The 13,580-nt window shown below is 48.5% G+C and overlaps 1 pseudogene; it reads left to right on the top strand.

The window, feature by feature from the left end:
* Window positions 1-13,580, top strand: part of LOC122420922 — a 28,351-nt pseudogene continuing 14,771 nt past the window's right edge.

The following is a 13,580-nucleotide window of genomic DNA, read 5'->3' as shown; positions in this document are numbered from 1 at the left end:
ATGTGGCCCACACTCCTCAGCCTCCTGAGTCTCAGTGAGTCTGGAAAGACACGGTAGGAGAGGGTTATGGTGGAACTTGGGGGTCTTCACGCCACTGACCAGGTTCCCTGGATGAGGGTGCAAGGAGCACGGGGTCCATCGGGACAAGCCATCTCTGACGGGCTTTTCCTTCTAGGATTCTGTGTGAGTCTGAGGATCTGGGCAGCTGTGGGTGAGTCCTCCCCATCCCTTATTTCTGTGTTAAGCAGAGCAGTCGGGGCTGAGGCAGATGACACAGGGGGGCAGGGTGAGACCCCTGTCAGTACACTGAGAGCCACATGCCCTGTGGATTTCAGGTCCTCCATTTGTCCTTGATACTCATCTTCACTCTCCCCAGAGGTTAGCCCAGCTGTGGCTCTGAACCTGAAGGGACAGTATGAAATCTGGGAGCTGAGAGCTGGGCCCCCTGAGTGCCATTTCTATCATGAGAGGGAGCGAGGGGCTGCAGCCCACAGACCCCTCTCCAACAAGGTGGCCTCACCAACCGACCCTTCACAACAGCATCTGCAGGACCGCCCACTAGACCTGACCCCAGGGGAGGGGCTGGGCATCAGGCAGGGCCACCTGGACCTGGTCCCACATTTGATGGAGGCTAGCTAACAAAGGAGCAGGGTTCATGGTTTCCTTCCTTCTTTTCAGTCAGGTGGCCTTTACTCTTCTTAGTTGTGTTACTGTTAGTCACTCTGTCGAGCCCGACTCTTTGCAACCCCATGGACTGTAGCTCACCAGGCTCCTCTGTCCATGGGGTTCCCCAGGCAAGAATACTGGAGGGGGTTACCATTTCCTTGTCCAGGGGATCTTGCCAACTCAGGGACTGAACCCTGCTCTCCTGCCTTGCAGGAAGATTCTTTACCATTGGAGCTGCAACAAACACAACAGGGAAGTCCTTTCACTTCTTTTCCATGCATCAGTTTTCTTGTGGTGTTTTCTTTTGTCTGCATCATGCAACTTGCAGATCTTAGTTTACTGATCATGGATTCAACCTGGTCCCTTGACAGAGAAAGTTCCAAGTCCTAACCACTGCACCACCCAGGAATCCCCAGTATTTTGTGTTTTGAGAGAAAGTTTTATGACATTTTTTCTCAACCCATGGAGTTGCTCTTCTCCTGGGAATCTCCATGATGTCTGTCCTGGGTTGACTGTGTCTCTGTGTGTCCCCAAGCCCCAGGTGTCTTGAGTATCAGGGTGATGCACTTTAGGGGTGGACAGGTGGAAGAATTAAAGGGGAAGTGCCCATGAGGGCAGTGGGGAGAGGGGACCGCTCCTATTTTCTTCTCAAAGCCTGTGTCTCCTTCTGTCCTAGGTGAATATGACAAGCCCTATTTGTCAGCCTGGCCAAGCCCCATGGTTCCCTTAGGACAGACTGTAACTCTTCGGTGTCACTCCAATTCTCCACTTAAGATATTCAGACTGCTCAAAACAGATGGGACCAGCTTGCCTGAGCTCCAGGGACATCATGTCAACACCTTCACCCTTGGCCCAATGACCAGAGAACATGCCGGGTCCTACACGTGTTCTGGAGCCTACTGGTCCACACACAGTGACTCCTTGCAGATTGTGGTCACAGGTAGGAGGGGTCCAGCCCAGCCTGGGATGGCCGAGCCTGCAGGCTATCCGACCCTAGGTCCACATGTCAGTGCACCTAAGGCTTAGGCAGGTTTCCTAGCTAGGAGCAAACAAGGGAAAGAGAACACAGTCTCAGAGTTTAAACTCAGGATATTGAATAGAGGGATGGGGTGTCTGACTCAGGAAGGAGGAGCCTCGCCAGGCATTAGTTAGACAGGTTGAAGCCACTGCCTGCCAGCAGGGAGTATGGGAAGAACCCTGATCCAACACCTGCCACCCAGTCGGGAGTTGTAGTCCCCTATGAAGGGGGTGGAGTCCCAGTTAAGATGAAGTCAGCCCAGGTATGTCTCCAGAGGCATGAGGTGGGGGTCACATATGAGAAATGTTCCTTTTATTCTCCACCTCTGTCCCAATCTCCTGCAAGTCATCATCCACGTAATAGGAGAAGAGTGTAAACGGAGTCAGGGTATGCATCCTCAGAACCATCCTAGCCACCGTGCATATTAGGGATGGGATGAAGCTGAGAGCATGGCAACCCACTCCAGTATTCTCGCCTGGGGAATCCCATGGACAGAGGAGCCTGGCAGGCTATACTCCATGGGGTCCCACAGAGTCAGACACGAGTAAAGTGACTGAGCATGCGTGCATGAAGCTGAGAGAAGATCCAATAGCTAAAAAGCTTAGAATAAGCACAGACCAGGCTGGAGGTCTTGAGCAAGAGAAACAGAAAAGCATAAACTCGAGCCCGAGAACAAGGCTAAAGAGAATGCTACAGAACACACAGGAAGGGTAATTGGCTTTGCTGGTTCATGGGGAGGTTTTTCACACCTTCAGCCCTCAGGGGAAGCGCTGAGGTGGGGTAACTCACTGAAGCTCACACCCTCATTGCTCCTAGGTGTGCTCACAAAACCCGCCTTCTCAGCCCACCCAGGCCCCCTCATGAAGGCGGGAGGGAATGTGACCATCCACTGTCACTCACCGCTGTTGTTTGACAAGTTTATCCTGCACCAGGAAAACAGCACAGGACATTTCCAGAGACTTGGAGAGATGGTCATTGGTGGGCATGACCTAGCTGACTTCTCCATTCGCCCCATGACTTTGGCGAGAGCAGGCATCTAGAGACGCTACGGCTCTGTCAGCCGCTCCCCCATGAGTGGTCAGCCCCCAGCGACCCCGTGGACATCATCATGACAGGTGAGTGTGTCCAGACCAGTCCCCTCTGCTGTCTGTGTCACAGAAGGTCTGGTGTCCAGTCCAGCATCAGTACCGGGAGAGAATGACAGGCGTGCAGAGATGCTCCCACACTCGGGAAAGGGAACAAACCAGAGAGAGAGGAGGTGTGAACACGGAAGGAAAAGAGAACAGAGCACCTGCCATGTGCTAAAGAGAAGACACAGCCGGTGACAGAGTGAAGCAGCAAGAACACGAAAGAACGAGCAATGGATAAAGATGTACCAGAGCAGGGACCCAGCCAGTTCCCGGCTCAGGCAGCCAACGATGGTTGGTTAAGGGGCTGGCTTCCCGCCTTCATGTCAGAGCTCCCTTCCTCTGCCAGGAGCACTGTGGTACCAGACGCCCTTGCAGTCTGGCCCCTGGGTGGTCAGGACGGAGGTCGACACCTTGAAGTTGCTCAGCCTTGTGGTTTAAGGTGTCCTTCTGCACAAAGAGAGGGGAGTGGTCCCTGCAAACCCTTTCCACTAGGGGGTCCCTTCCAGCCTCTGGGGGTGGGCAGCGCAGCCCTGAACAATCCCTCAAGAATGAGGCGCTATGACCCACCTCCCAGAATATTGGAAATAAAAGCAAAACTAAACAAATGGGACCTAATGAAACTTAAAAGCTTTTGCGCTACAAAGGAAACTATAAGTAAGGTGAAAAGACAGCCCTCAGATTGGGAGAAAATAATAGCAAATGAAGAAACAGACAAAGGATTAATCTCAAAAATATACAAGCAACTCCTGCAGCTCAATTCCAGAAAAATAAATGACCCAATCAAAAAATGGGCCAAAGAACTAAACAGACATTTCTCCAAAGAAGACATACAGATGGCTAACAAACACATGAAAAGATGCTCAACATCACTCATTATTAGAGAAATGCAAATCAAAACCACAATGAGGTACCATTACACGCCAGTCAGGATGGCTGCTATCCAAAAGTCTACAAGCAATAAATGCTGGAGAGGGTGTGGAGAAAAGGGAACCCTCTTACACTGTTGGTGGGAATGCAAACTAGTACAGCCACTATGGAAAACAGTGTGGAGATTCCTTAAAAAACTGGAAATAGAACTGCCATATGACCCAGCAATCCCACTTCTGGGCATACACACTGAGGAAACCAGATCTGAAAGAGACACGTGCACCCCAATGTTCATCGCAGCACTGTTTATAATAGCCAGGACATGGAAGCAACCTAGATGCCCATCAGCAGATGAATGGATAAGGAAGCTGTGGTACATATACACCATGGAATATTACTCAGCCATTAAAAAGAATTCATTTGAACCAGTCCTAATGAGATGGATGAAGCTGGAGCCCATTATACAGAGTGAAGTAAGCCAGAAAGATAAAGAACATTACAGCATACTAACACATATATATGGAATTTAGAAAGGTGATAACGATAACCCTATATGCAAAACAGAAAAAAGACACAGAAATACAGAACAGACTTTTGAACTTTGTGGGAGAATGTGAGGGTGGGATATTTCAAAAGAACAGCATGTATACTATCTATGGTGAAACAGATCACCAGCCCAGGTGGGATGCATGAGACAAGTGCTCGGGCCTGGTGCACTGGGAAGACCCAGAGGAATCGGGTGGAGAGGGAGGTGGGAGGGGGGATCGGGATTGGGAATACATGTAAATCCATGGCTGATTCATATCAATGTATGACAAAACCCACTGGGAAAAAAAAAAATTAAAAAAAAAAAAAAAAGAATGAGGTGGTCGAAGAGCCTGTGAGAGTGTGGAAATTTCCACTCCATAATGTCTGCTTCTGGGTCAATACATGTTTTCTGAAGGTCCTAGTAGTAGCTACTAGGTTCCGTTTTTCAAGAGAACTCCATATCTCTTTGATTTTTTAAATCTAATTTTTCTCATTCATTTTTGTTGAAGTTTAGTTGATTTAAGATGTTGTTTATTCCTGTTATACTGCATAGTGATTCAGCTATTCATATACATATATTCCTTTTTTAAAAAGGGATATTAAGTGACACTCCATATTTAAAGTTATATTTGAATTTTCCCCTGTGCTGGGTATTCCTTGCTGTGGGGCTTTCTCTCCTGGTGGTGGGCGGGCTTCTCATGCAGCGCTTCTCTTGTTGCACACCTCGGGCTTTAGTCCTCCGTTTAGCACTAGAGTTACTCCATACTCTAAGATCAAGGTCTCCTCCTTCCAGGTCTGACCAAGAAACTCTCGCTCTCAGCCCACGGGGGGCCCATGGTGAGGTCAGGAGAGAACGTGACCTTGATCTGCAGCTCCGAGGGCCCCTTTGACCAGTTCCATCTGCTCAGGGAGGGGGAGAACCTTGGGCGCCCGCTCGCTGGAGGGCAGGGCCCCCCCAGAGCACTCCAGGCTGAGTTCCCTCTGGGTCGTGGGACCCCAGCCCACAGCGGGGCCTACAGGTGCTACGGCTCCTTCACTTGCTCTCTCTACACGTGGTCAGACCCCAGCAACCCCCTGGTCCTGTGTGTCACAGGTGAGGACCCTCTTCCTGGCCCAGCTTTCTTGTTGCTCTTCAGTCGCTATGTTGTGTCCAAATCTTTTCGACCCCCTGGACTGCAGCACGACAGACTCCTCTGTGCTTCACTATCTCCCCTTCGTGGATCACAGCCTTGTCCTGGTAAAGGGGCTTGTGTTACTCAATGAAGATACGAGCCATGTCACGCAGAGCCACCCAAGACAGACCAGTCATAGTGAAGAGTTTTGACAAAACATGGTCCCCTAGGAGGAGATGGCAACCCACTCCAGTGTTCTTGTCTGGATAACCCATGAAGAGTCCCGTGCTTTACAGTACACTAAATCACTTTGTGTGGCCAAAAAGTCCATTTGGCTTTTTCCATAACATCTTACTCTATCACTGGGCTCTATCTCAAGGGCCCTGTGATGCTGTCAGGGAACCTTAGGACTTCTGGAGAAATGGAGGCAATGAGAACCAGAGAGGAAGAGTGATGGATGATGGCATCTCAACCCCCTTCCACCTCCTGTATGGATGCTCCTCATCAGCGTCCTGTCCATCCAGACAAAAAGAAAAGGGTCAGGATAGACCCAGGAGGAGTAGAGGCTGGGCGGATTTGGGAGAATTGGAGATTGCACTGGCCCCTTGCTCTTAATGTTTTCCCAGAAGCGCCTCTGGCATACAGGTGATTTTCCAATTAAGGAGCATGGATACTCATTCCTGGAGCAGAGCGATTGTCTCTTGCTAACAGCTGTCTTTCATTGCCAGGCATATCTTTTGCCTCCTTCCACCACCTCTTCTCCAGGTTGGAACGTCTGCTCAATGCACACTCGTGGAGGGACCAGAAGATCTCCCCTCCCCCATCAGTGCTCTGAGAAAAGACAGAGTCAAAGACAGGCAGGAGGTCAACCTTCCAGAAAGAATAGTCCTCCCTCAGTGGGTATGAGGAAGGTTACTTGCTCACCCCTTCTGTCTTTTTTCCCTTAGGATCCACTACAAGTCCTTGCCCATCACCCATGGATCCACACACCACAGAAGGTAAGCAAGACAGTCTCCTATCTCAGCAAATTTCTGAGATAGACACAGGATTCCTGTGTGAGTGTTGGTTCTACCACCTCCCAGCTCTGTGACTTTGGGCTCCTCAATGTAAGACATAGTTCTGGCGAGGCAGAAAAGGAAAGACGACTTCAAGAGAAGTAGGTTACGTTTATTCAGGCAAGGAGGGGCGACAGTCGGCCTAACGACTAGGCTGAGCACTGAAAGGGATCAGGGAGGCTTCATACTTATAGGGAGGTTGTGGAAGTGATAAGGTAAACGTCAATCAGGCAGGATATTTTGAGTATTCTTTTGTTGGGATGACACTTGTAGTTCGGCAGGGGGTGATAAGTCTTCTGGGCGGGTGTAGGGGGTGGTAGGTTTCCGGACAGGGGGAGATAAGTCCCAGATAGATGCAACTGGCCTGGAGCATCAGGATGGAACCAAAGTTATGCTTTGTTTTCTCCGAAGTTAGATGATTCAGCAAGGGGCCTTTGAGACTGTTGTTCTCTTTTCTAGGCCCCAAAGACTCCTTCACTCAACATTGCTATCATGTCAGCATTTGAGGTCATGGTCTATATTAGAACCAGAGAGGGCATTGAGTTTCTCATCTCTGGGACTGGGAATTTCTAAATTGGACAAAGGGAGACAGAGTGACTTGACCCCATGCTTAAGGGAGATGCTTATCCTCCCTCCACCAGGGTCTTTGGGGAAGGATGGGGGGGTGGACAAGAGGAGAATTTTAGGGAGCACGTTAAACGTGTGCTATTCCTCTGTTAGTGTTTTATGAACAAGACGTTCCACAGTTCAGAAATAGAAGTGTCGTGTCTTCTTGAGGATTCCATTCCAGGTATATGTGGATGGAGGGGGAAATATATTGAGGATTAAATGGGTCTCCATTCATGCATAAACACCATGCCTTGATGAGGGGGAGCAGAGAAAAACTGCATCGGTGCCTGGGGAACTTGGTTCAGACCTCTGCTGGTCTTGCATGGCCTCTTTACTTTATCCACTGCTAGCATCTCTCCTGGATCCTTTGGTACGTCCTGGGAAGTGGAGTGCTGGGGTCCAGCCTCGGCAGGATCCAGGGGATACCCTCAGGATGAACGGCGTTGGCGAGAGAGAGAGAGAAGACACGTGAGACCAGCCTTGATAGGGCCAAGTCTGTGAGGGAGAGAGAGAGAGAGAGAGAATGACCAGACGGGGGTGTTTGCAGGGTCTGGCAGGGTCTGGCAGATTCTGGCAATGCTTTATTTTTTACCGTGGCTTTTATACCCTAAATTAGTACATTTCTAAGGGGAAGATAGTTTAACATTACATCAGCTTGTTCTTCACAAAACCAGGGTGTTTTCTGCATACTTCTTTGTTTATGAGGGTCTTGTACATTACCTTCTGGCCTTGGGGCCTATTGACATTTTATGACCTAGGTGAATGCAAAGCTGTTTTCCGTAATCTATTCTTTAATGAACACAAAGGTCAGTCCTTTTGCAGAAGTTATCAGTTAAATTTATCTAAAAGGTTTACCACACGAAGACTCTGCAGCTTCAGTGAGGCAGCCCCTGTTTAGCATTCTTGGTTAAAATTAACAATTTTAAACTCTTATTTTTCTAAATCTTTAACTATAACCACTTTTAGAATAATATTATTATGTTCTCTCATAGGGCTTCCTCACCCCCAAAGAGCTCTGTGCCTACTAGGGCCTTTATGTGATCAGGTTCTTCATGCTGTTTTATGATTAGGGTATTATAAGCAATCATGCATATTAGTACCAAGGGCATAAACGCATTTGCCTAACAAACTAAAATACCAGCAAAAGAGTTTAAATTAAAACACTCCTTTCACCCTTTATAATCTCATAAAATACCATCGCCCGGGAAACTTATTGATTAAAGTTCTAAATTGATTCTTATTCAGAAAGAGATCGGGGAAGGCCTTCTACCCGTGTCACAGAAATGAGGGAGTAGTCTATTGAAGCAAGCAGCAGAAAGACAGATATCATCTTTAAGGTGAGCGCCGGGGGCAGCTTTTCGGAATCCCTGAAAACCTGATCCGCCTTGCCCATCAGGTTTTCTCCCTCCTGACCTTGTCATGGGTGCGATCTCGTGTGCAGCTCCCGGCAGTGGAGACCATAACTGATCAGGTTGAGAGCTGCTGACACACTCTGACACAAGGATACAATAAATCCTGTGTGTAGGGGCAGGGTGTATACAAGCAAAAACCAAACCTTCTGCCATTTGCTTGTTGGCAGAAGCACGGCTTCCTCAGGGCAACTCCAGCCAGCTGCACCTTCTCCTTAGGCTCTCAATAGCTTTCATCTATACCAGCATCTTCCTCACTGTTCTTGTCTGTCACTGGTTAACCAAAAAGTAAGTGTGAAGAGCCAAACTGTCATTGGTGTTCTATGCAAAATCATAAGTCTGAAGGAGGGAAGCACAGCGTCATCTGACCCAGGGGGAGGTGGGCTCAGAGCAGAGAATGGCATTTTCACTTCTTGTAGGTTAAGAACTGATTTCCGTTGTTGTATTCCCTGAAGGAATATCTTCCAGAGAACCATGGAACCCTGTTCCTTATATGAAAATATGTGTTCATTTATTTCTGGCTGCAGCAGGTCTTGGCAGCAGCATGGGGGATCTTAATTGTGGTGCTGAAGTGTGGTTCAAGGCTCCAGAGCTCGCGGGCTCAGCAGTTGCAGCCTGTGGGGCTTAGCTGCTTCACAGCACATGGGGTCTCGGTTCTCCCACCAGGGATGGAACCACACTCTCTGCCCTGAAAGGGGCACTCTTTATCCCTGGCCACCATGGGCGTTCCAAGCCCTGTTCTTCCCTCCAGCCACAGCCATCTGCTCTTCTCCCCTTTATGATCTTGGGAATCTGCTGATACACATTAGAGGATGGTCCATAACAGAAGACGTAGGATGGGCTCCGTGTGTTTGCACAGGTTCCAGAGAGAGTCCCTCAGTGGCTGAGCTTGTATATGGGGTGGTTTTTTGTTTTTAATTTAGTGGAGTAGACAAGCTCAGCAACCTGGGGTACACCCTTGCTTCTTTTGGCTTTGATGTTCCCACTCAAGACATGGAACTCTAGAAGAACCACCGCGACCCCCAAGAACGTTGACTCTCTCCCATTTGCAGATGTTGCAATCATGGAAGGAGAGCCCAAGGCAGACAGAACAGTGAACGGCGAGGTGAGTCCTCCCTGCCCAAACCCTTGCCATAGCCCGAGCCCCTACAATGCCCAATGCCAGAGCCTTCGAAGATCACCTCTCAGTCCATCATTCACACCTCCTTCCTCTCAGAACTCTTCACCAGAAGACGTGATATACACCCACTTGAACCACAGGACCCTCTGTGAGAAATTGTTCACTCCCACTCCCCTGAACCCCATGCACCTCTCTGCTGATCCCAGTATGTATGAGGAATTCAATGTAAACCAAGACCATGCTGAGCCCTGACCTGCCCCATCCTTGAGCACACAGAATGTTATAAAAAAAAAAAAAAGACTGGATTTCTTTTGAAAAGGGTTCCTCCATGGATACTCCTTCTCCTCCTGCAAAGCGGCCCAGCAGCTCTGAGGTGAAGAGTGGAGTTCAAGAATTATAGGATCATCTTCAGAAATCTCACAACCTATTAGTAATCCCCTGGCTATTCTAGTACTCTATTTTAGCTATCAGACCTTTAGGGAGAAGTTATTATAATCAATTGCACATACTGCGTAGGTTACCATGATCATTCTACTTTTTTAAAACTTCTAAGAAAGCATAAAAATTTGCAAGGAGAGTCTTTAAATTATTCAGTTTACAATAAAAGAAAGCCAATTAAAAAAGAAACCTCTGTTCAGTAATAGTTTACAAGGATGAACTTATTTACAAGACAGAAAGAGACTTGTAGACTTAGAGAACAAACTTAGAGTTACAGAGGGGAACGATGAGGGGAGAGATAGATTGGAAGTTTAAGACTGACATGTGCACACTGCTGTATTTAAAACAAAGTGCTTTCCATGAAACAGTAATAAAAGCAATGAAAGTTGGCAAAATAAAAAGATAAAGTATATTCTGTTTGAGACATCCAGTGTGGTGCCACTTGCCAGAAGAGGCTGCGTGTGTGAGTGCTAAGTCGATTCAGTCATGTTTGACTCTTTGCAATCCCATGGATGGTGTGTAGCTCGCTAGGCTCCTCTCTGCATGGGATTCTTCAGGCAAGACTCCTGGAGTGGGCTGCTGTTCCCTTCTCAAGGGAATCTTCTTGACCCAGGGATCTAACCCACATCTCTCATGTCTCTTGCATTGGCAGGCAGATTCTTTACCACTGAGCCACCGGGGAACACCCTCAACCTTTTCCCAGCTGTGGGCACTGAGGCTGCTGGGGTTCGAGGGCTGGAAACAGGACAACAAGATCCCCCTCAGTCTGGATCTGCACTGGCCGATAAAGTAGTTACCAAGCCACTCGGTACAGACAATGACTCTACACGTGTGTGAAGTAGAGCGTTCAGTTCTTCAGTCACACCCACCACGTTTCAAGTGCTCAGTAGCATCATGTGACCAGGTGCCAGGGTGCTGGACAGGGCAGATGTTTAAAGAGTCCCACCATCACAGTCAATTCTACTGGACATTCCACTCCAGATCACTGAGGGGCTGCAGAGAGAACACTTGCCCCAGGGAGACTTTGTGTGTGTTGTGTGAATCCACTGATATTTGCAAGTTTTGTCTTCTTTGCTTCTTGTCACCAAAGCCAAGGATTTGAGAATCTTGTGCCTCTTAAGCTATCAGCTGGGTCACCATGTGGCTTGGCTCACCCAAGCGGAGGGATGAAGACCATAACACCATGAGGACCCCGGTGTGAACTGAGCTGGCAAATGGGGTGACGATCAAGCTCCAGCGAGCCTTAGTTGCTTATTGAGCTGTCTGTGTGTGATGTCTCTCTTGGCTTAGAACTAAACCGCCCAAGAACTCTCTCACCAAGAAATGTCAGGATCGCTAGAAGTGAAGACAGGCTGGGCTTCTGTGTCACTACCGCGACTGTTTCCATTTTTCCCCTAAGATTCCTTTTTTTTTGCCTTTAAGTGCTGGGACCAGATGTCATGATCTTCATTTTTTTGAATTTTCACAGTGTAGACATGAACCCCAGTTATTCTCATATTTCTTCTTTTAAAAAAATAATTGAATGTTAGCATTTGATGCCTGCATTCTGCTGAATCTGAATTCTTCAACCACTTACAGAAGATGGGTTTACCTGGGTCATGGGTGTATTTCTCTTGTGGCACCAATGCCTGGTCAGAGTAGGTGCTCTGCAATAATTTATGAAGTGACCGAAGACGAGAAGTAAATTCCATTTGTGGAGGGGACTGGGAAAATCAAGTTCTGAGTCCTATTTGGAGCCAGGCTGTGATGGCTGAATCAGGATGAAAACCTGGATTCCACCTTCTGGATCAGGGTGTCAGAACAGGCAAAAAGTGAAAGAAGTGAGACCTCAGGGCTGGGCTGAGATGCCATTGTTGCCAGGTCAACGGAGGGGTCGCCCCCTTGCTGTGGGTCCACGGCCTGGGAGCCCTGCAGGGCAGTGGTAGCCCCCAGGGACCACATTCTCTTTGTCCTCTAGGGCCCCATGGTCTCCTCATCCATACAGGGTGGGTGGGGGTTCTGGGTGCTCAGAGCTGCAGACATGCCTTCCATCCTCTCTACACTTCTCTGCCTTGGCCAGATGTGGAGGGCAGGAGGGGACTGCAGGATGGCATGGGACGCCCACCCTCCCCCCAGTTCACGGGAACTTCAGGGCTTGGGCAGCTGGAGGGCCAGGGATCCTGACGGGAAGAGAATCAGCCCAGGCTTTTGCTGGCAAATCTCTCACTTCCAGGGCTGTGTCTGGGCCAGAGGACCCTGAATCGTGCAGGTGGGTCCCCCCGGGTCTCCTGAGACCCATGTCTCACTTGAGCCCTGAAAACTTGGTGGGGGCGAGGTGGGGGCTCTGTGACGCTGGTGAAACCTGGAAGGGCTCGTGACCTGAGCTGGGGAGTGAGGAGTGGGGAGGTCCTGGGACTCAGCCTCTGACATCCTTCCAGGGACCATCCACAAACCCACCATCTGGGCTGAGATTCTTTTGGGCAGCTTCAAAGTGCCCATGTGAATACACTGAATGCAGACTTGGAATGTGCAATTGAGTACACAGACCATCAAGGAGTATGCTGCAGTTGGCCTGCACTATTTGGAGCTGGAAATGGCAATGCATTCCAGTGTTCTTGCCTGCAAAACCCCATGGATAGGGGACCTGCCAGGGGATAGTCCAGGGTGTCAAAAAGAGCCAGTCATGACTGAGCGACTTCACTTTCTTTCATTTCATTTTAAAATTTCTTTATTTTACAGGTTTCATTTTCTAACTTTCATAATATATATATTTGCGTGAAGATAGTTGACTTACAGAGTTTCAGGTGCACAGTGAGGTGATTCAGTTATATATATACACATGGTATTTTTCAGATTATTTTCCATTTTAGGTTATTACAGGATATTGACTATAGTTCTTGGTGCTATATGATAAACCTTTGTTGCTTCTTGCATATCTGTTTTTTTTATTGGAAAGTTAGCATACTATTAATACTTCTGTTTAAAAATTTATGGTACATTCCACTTCAGAGTTACGCTACACTGATAGTGAAAGGTTGATGCCAGACTCCCACCATGGCCTCATTGAAACTAAATGGAAAACAATGGCAATGTGAATTGTGGGAAGAAATAGTGAGTCTCCTTATGTTACTGGCAGGCTTCCCTGGTGACTCAGAAGATAAAAATCCACCACAATGCAGTAGACCTGAGTTCGATCCCTGGCTTCTGGAATATCCCCTAGAGGAGGAACTGGCAACCCACCCCAGTATTCTTGCCTGGAGAATCCCCACTGACAGAGGAGCCTGGCGGGCTGCAGCCCATGGGATCACAGGGAGTCAGACACAACTGAGCGACTAGGCAGAAGTACAATGTGACTGGTGGGAGGACAGATGACTGCAGCAGTCGGGGAGTTGATAACACTTACCATTCAAAGGGAGAGCCACACACCTCTGGCTCTGACTTCCTCTTGGATCTGTTCCTTCAGCTCTAACCCTTGGGCTCTGCTGTCTGCTTACTCATGCTGGCTCTTTGGTAAAAGAACGTTGCCATGAGCTTGGAATAGAGGAGAACCCACTCTCAAGGCTGGAGAAGTCAATGGCAACACACTCTAGTATTCTTGCCTGGAGAACTCCATGGACAAGGAGTCTGGTGGGCTACAATCCCTAGGGTG

This window comes from Cervus canadensis, chromosome 18 (assembly GCF_019320065.1).
Source record: "Cervus canadensis isolate Bull #8, Minnesota chromosome 18, ASM1932006v1, whole genome shotgun sequence".
Classification (NCBI taxonomy): Eukaryota; Metazoa; Chordata; class Mammalia; order Artiodactyla; family Cervidae; genus Cervus; species Cervus canadensis.
Note: the sequence above shows the minus strand (reverse complement) of the source record. Positions and strands in the feature narration are given on the sequence as shown.